At 36.2% G+C, this 5,634-nt stretch overlaps 1 protein-coding gene across 2 annotated transcripts in view; it reads left to right on the top strand.

The window, feature by feature from the left end:
- The first annotated feature begins 1,775 nt into the window (after nucleotides 1-1,775).
- The window catches only part of Cd36 (CD36 molecule), a 98,762-nt gene continuing 94,903 nt past the window's right edge, over nucleotides 1,776-5,634 (top strand). Inside the window, exon 1 of one of the 2 annotated variants that reach the window (XM_021162090.1) lies at nucleotides 1,776-2,024. The gene's annotated coding sequence lies outside the window, so the exon portion shown is untranslated. The remainder of the gene's footprint in view (nucleotides 2,025-5,634) is intronic. The other variant, XM_029477079.1, reaches the window with a different exon arrangement.

Below are 5,634 nucleotides of genomic sequence, written 5' to 3'. Positions count from 1 at the left end.
CTGTAATTTTTGAATAGAACATTCAAAATTTCTATTTTTATTTACAGAGAATAATCCCTGCTTAGAGCTAAGAATGCTCAGAATGCCCATGGTGTTCTGTAACTACTGGTAGGTTCTGGACAGTATTTCCAAATGTTATCTTCAAATAAAAATAAAACAATTTTTCGTCGAAATGATGGGCATAAAAATGTTCTCTATAATAATGAATTATCTTGAATTATATTTTGGAATATATGGTTCAAACTTCACATTAAAAGTTCTTCCTGGTATTGAGAAAAGAAGTCAGCAGCTGAAATTATTGTCACTTGCTTACCCTTTTGGTCTGTCATGTATTAGACCTCAGATTGCCTCTGGGGTGCTTTTACCAGAAATGCTCCTCCCAGTTTAAGTCAAAGTCTTAAAAAATGTTGTCAGGAGAAACTTGACACACAATACCAGAGATGTCAGAGACCCCTCTACAAGTGAAGATTACTGTCTTGTCTTTTTGTGTTTGTTCTGCTTCAATGCTTCTCGAACTTACCTGGTATCTGAGCAAATCTTTACGGGGCGTGGAGGGAGGGCAGATTTCTATGCTTTCTCTAAATTTGCTTAAACAAAAATAAATAGATTAGTAGATAACTACAAATACTTGAACGTTGGAATTGCTCATAGAATAATTAATCTAACAAAAGCTAAAGGACAGGTGAAATTGATGGCTAACCTGCAACAACTAAGATCCAGTCAAAACTACACAGTTTAGACAGCCACATCTATATTTTTTAGTTACGTTTCTTTACTGTAGAATTGCCTTATAACTATTAAGTTGATTGAAACGCTCATTTGGGATAAGGGAACAAAAACTGATTGTCACTCACACAAGGCAAAATGCGAAGCAGATGGATTTCTCTGCACATGAGAACAGTAGTTAAAATATTATGAGAGTATTGTTTTTAATGATTTGACCAAGCATCTGGCAAGTATTATTGGTGACATCAGAGTTTCATATAAGAGTTGGCGTTCTCTGCCCTCTCCTCCCCTTAGTACCTTTTTAGACCTTTGTAGAATTGAATTTTTCAATGAAAATGCTTATCATCTCAAAAGAGTCACAGGAGCATTGTAGGTCTGATTGGGTTGGGCTTTCTTGGCCTCTCTCCTTAGTTGTTTAACTATGAAGAAATTCTTAATACATGGATTATTCACTAAACTAGTGATGCATTGATAGAGCACATGCCCCTATTTGATCAGAGTTTAACTTTTATTACCAGATTTATTCAGATTGAGGGTCATGCTTTAATTCTTGTACCTATTAGTAATATTAAGCCCAGCTGCTAAAAACATCCAAAAGATTTTTAAATAACAATAGTTCAAATGTAACCACCACAGCCACGAGTGGCACATTCTGACACATTAATTGAGTTAAAGAAGAATGATGGCACTGTGACTAAAAACAGGGGAAAACATACTAAGAAAGCTTACAACGTAAACACACATTTTAGGGACTGGCTTATAACAGCTTCCCCAAGTGGTTAGAGCAAAACCCAATCTGTTGAGTAAACTGCAGTCCTGCTTTTACGCTTGATCAAGAAAGTACCCAAGATTGTCTCTATTAAAGCAAATGATCATCAGAAGAGAAGCAAACTGACTAGTATTTCTGTATTTCATAAGCACAGCAACTATTTCTTAAGGAACACAACAGGGTTTCAGCAGAAAGAGGATTAAGGGTTTTATTTTCCTCAACTGAGGCACAAAATGAGGGTGATTTTTCACTTTAGCTTTCATTTCATTTGGCTCAGGTGTCAGAGACCTATATTTATCTCCTAGTAGGCGTGGGTCTGAAGGACTGGAATGCTCAGGATGTCAATGGCTGTCAGGCGTCAGGATAACCTAGAAGATAGATGAATGGTTGAGACCCTGTGCCTCCTCCCAGAATTCTCAGCTGCTCCGCTGTTGAAATGGTGTGTTTACTTTGTGTGTCTCCTTCAACAGTCTCCCTGAAGCCAATCTTAAGATCCTGTGACTGGGCAAGCAAGCTGTTCTAGAAGTTGGTGAGCAGAAATTTTATTTAGGAGTATAGCTGTCTGTGTCTTTGTAGTTGATATCCTGTTATCTATGAATTAATTATGTGAACTTTCTGATGTGTGCCATCTGGTATAATAATTAATGTGCAATACTTCTCTTAAGAAGTTTATTTGCTTGCAGTTAAGGAGCTAGGGACATTTTATTTTGAGCCCTTATTTTTACATTGCCAAGTCTCCCAGTTGGTTCTGTAATTTTCTTTTTTTAGGGGGGAGGAGGGAATTTCATTTTCTTTTGAGAATTTGTGGAAACAGACTTATCCTTGAATTTTATATTTCTTTTTATATTTCTTCTTTATTTTCAAAATTTATGTTTCATGTCTAAATCTTATTTCATATCTTATTAAAATCTGTTTAAGTTTTAGACCTTCTTGAATATTAATATTTTTGTCATGTTACTCTAAAACCATGATTTAGACTTTGTAATTTTTGCTTTAAGATTATAAAATGTTGTTCTTAAAAATCAGAAAAGAGGCTGAATAGACTTTGTTTACATGCTTTGAAAGCATTTTCTGGCTTTGTGTCACTCCCGATTTAGTGAATAAAAAAATAATGGGAAAGCTTGTACTCTTAGCTAGTTAACTCCTAGAAAGAATGGGAAAGACATACTGATCATTGATGATCACACAATTGACACTGACTGTTGTCTGCCAGATATGTCCTTTGTGGGTCAGTGGAAGGTTTGATTATATAGCCGATATTTTTCTGCAGGTGTGTTTCATGTACAGCCAAGTAAACAATTCTAAAGTGTCAACGGTTCATGAAGTAAACTCAACTGTGTGCTTACTTATGGATTGAATAGCTGCTTGTGCAAAAAAAGCAATTCACTCTGACTTTCCAATCTATTTTGTCGAGTTTAGGGCCGAATTAGATATGTTTCTTTACTGGGAAAAGGTCACTGGCTTTTTGTCTCTGGAGAATGGCATGGTTGCTTACTTCTGGCTTATTATTATGAAAGTGTAGATATCTGTGTCCCTCTCTGGTTGGAAGGAATCTGGATCAAATGGAGACAAACAGGCCACCTGCCTTCTTCTCAGGTGTACCTAAGTAATACAAGTGGATTTGTGGATCAGTGAGACTCCTGTGAGCCTGAGAATGGGAAGGAGAAATGTCTCTAAATGATGTACCCCAGAAACACTAATTATCTGAAACTGGATCCTTTCAGAAAGGGCAACAACAGCTTTGTAATGGGCTGATCTGATAACTTAGAAAGGAAATCAAGAAGCAGAGGATAGTAAAACAACATCACTTGGGAAGAAAAGCCAAATGACAAGCTCCAGGTCTCCGAAGGTTGTTTGTTGTTAGAAGAAACAAAAATAAAAGAACACAAACAAGCAAACAAACAAAAAAAACATTTCAAGTGCTGCAAAGTTAGTGCCCAGGGAAGTATAGGGTTGGCCGTTCAGCGAGTGACAGCAAAGACGACCTACTGTAAGATGTGACCAAGCTGCATGGTGCTTCTGGAGCCTACTCTTCATTAAAATGAATACTTAAAAATTTAATCAGATATTACTACTGGTGGCTATAAATTTACCATCATAGTTATTTATGTTTGATGGAAAAAATTTACAGAATTTAAAATTAAGAATTTCTGTAAATTGAGGGTCTGTGTGGGTCTGCACCAGGCCCTTTACATATAAATCATATCATCTCTGGCTTCCAGGTTAGCTTTTCTATGAGGTTGCTGACTATGTGAATGGGTGGGCCTCTGTTTCCTGTGGCTTCTCTTTGATTCCTTCCTTCTGTTTGTTGGTTTTGTTCAATTCCAATGTGCTACTCTTTGTTTTATCTTTTGTATTATATGAATTACAATATAATTGTTATTATCTCTTAGAATCCTCTTTCTTTTCTAATGAGATAAAGAAAGGGAGTCCATCTGGGTGGGAGGCGAGGAGAAGGAAGGAGTAGATGATGTCAGAAAAAAATCCATTTTGAAAAAGAGAAATGTTAAGGACAAAGAATTTCTGTCAATGCATTTGTGAGTTACTGTGATTTTCCTGAGAGCATTGTTTGGAGGGAAGCTGTGGTGTGCCTTACTTTTTACAACAGGATACCAGAAACAGTGTTTAGTCCTAGAAATCCTTTCTCTTATAAACAGCTAGTGAAAACAGGAAATGGTCTGAAACTCTAAGTGCACAGGAATGTAGAAGGAATTAAGTTCAGTAAACAGTTCTAGTATATCATTTGTTTTGTGTAGAGATTCAGAAATTAGCTAAGACACTGGAAATGAGTATGAAGGGCTAACAGTCTTCCCACAGATCCAAGTCATTTATTTGTTGTTTGTTTTGAGACAGACTGGCTTCAAACTCATTATGTAGACAGAGGATAATGGAACTGCTGATCCTGTTTCTCTACCTCCCAATTGCTGGGATTATAGGTATGGGGTTCCAAGCACCTTTATGTGTTGCTGCATATCAAACCCTGGGTTTCATGCACAGCTCTACCCTCAGCTCCAATAAGCTTTTGTAAAAGGGAAGAATAGGTTAAATTCCATTTTGTGTCCTTTAAAAATGGACCATGTGCAAAATTACATAGCATTTTTAGTTAGGTGCTTTGTAATTCTCTACTAAGTAGTTGAAGATGTGATGTGTCCGGAGATCTTTGTCATAGAAGCTCTACCGTATGAAAGAAGAAATGACAGAAAACTGGCTATGGAAGGGACATTTGAGACAACTTGGCTGCATTCATCAAGGGCCAGAGCATGATCTTCTAGAAATAAACTGCTTCGCCTTTCAGTGCTTCTAAGGTTTAAAAAATGTGATAAGGACAACTTTTAACATTTATTATTGTTATTGTTATTATTATTATTATCTGTCCTTGATATACATTGTCTTCAAATATTTCAAGTATAAATTTTATACTTTGAAAAATTTTATAGAAAATTCAAAAGTATTTTGGGACATCAGGAATGTGAAGAACATCAGGTCAGCAGGCTGAGGCAATCACTCGAACAGGCCACAGACCCTGGGATACAGAATGAGTCTCTGTCTGGACAAAAGAAAATGACTACCACCACAAAATAGACTATCAATCATTCTTTCATGTTTAAAATGCGATTTAATTAAGATCATTTCAATTTGATTACAATTCACTTAGACACTGCTTTTGTCCTTTCTGGAAGGTTTGTACTTTTCTATTTGGGCTGTAATCAATGTCATCATCATAAAGCACAATTGCTTCATCTGATTCTGGGAAGTTGAGAAATGATGTCATAGAATCCCCTTTTGATACAGGAGTTTCATGGCTTAGAACCCCAAACATAAAATGAGTAAGCCAGGCTTTCTCCGTTGCGATTTCATGAGTGAAGCATAAAGCAGCAGTTGGTGATGGGATTATTGTCTTTTAGACATACCTACTCATGAAATGAGTCCTATGGTGTCTTTTCTAGGAAATACAGAATATTAATAGATTGTCTTGGCCTCTTCTTTTTTTTTTTTTTTTTTAATCTCTACACAGAAAAGACAAACTTTATTTTTTATTTATTTATTTTTTATATATTTTTATTACATATTTTCCTCAATTACATTTCCAATACTATCCCAAAAGTCCCCCATAGCGCCCCCCACTTCCCTACCCACCC

The sequence above is a fragment of the Mus caroli genome, chromosome 5 (assembly GCF_900094665.2).
Source record: "Mus caroli chromosome 5, CAROLI_EIJ_v1.1, whole genome shotgun sequence".
Lineage (NCBI taxonomy): Eukaryota > Metazoa > Chordata > Mammalia > Rodentia > Muridae > Mus > Mus caroli.
This window is presented reverse-complemented; position numbering and strand designations above follow the sequence as displayed.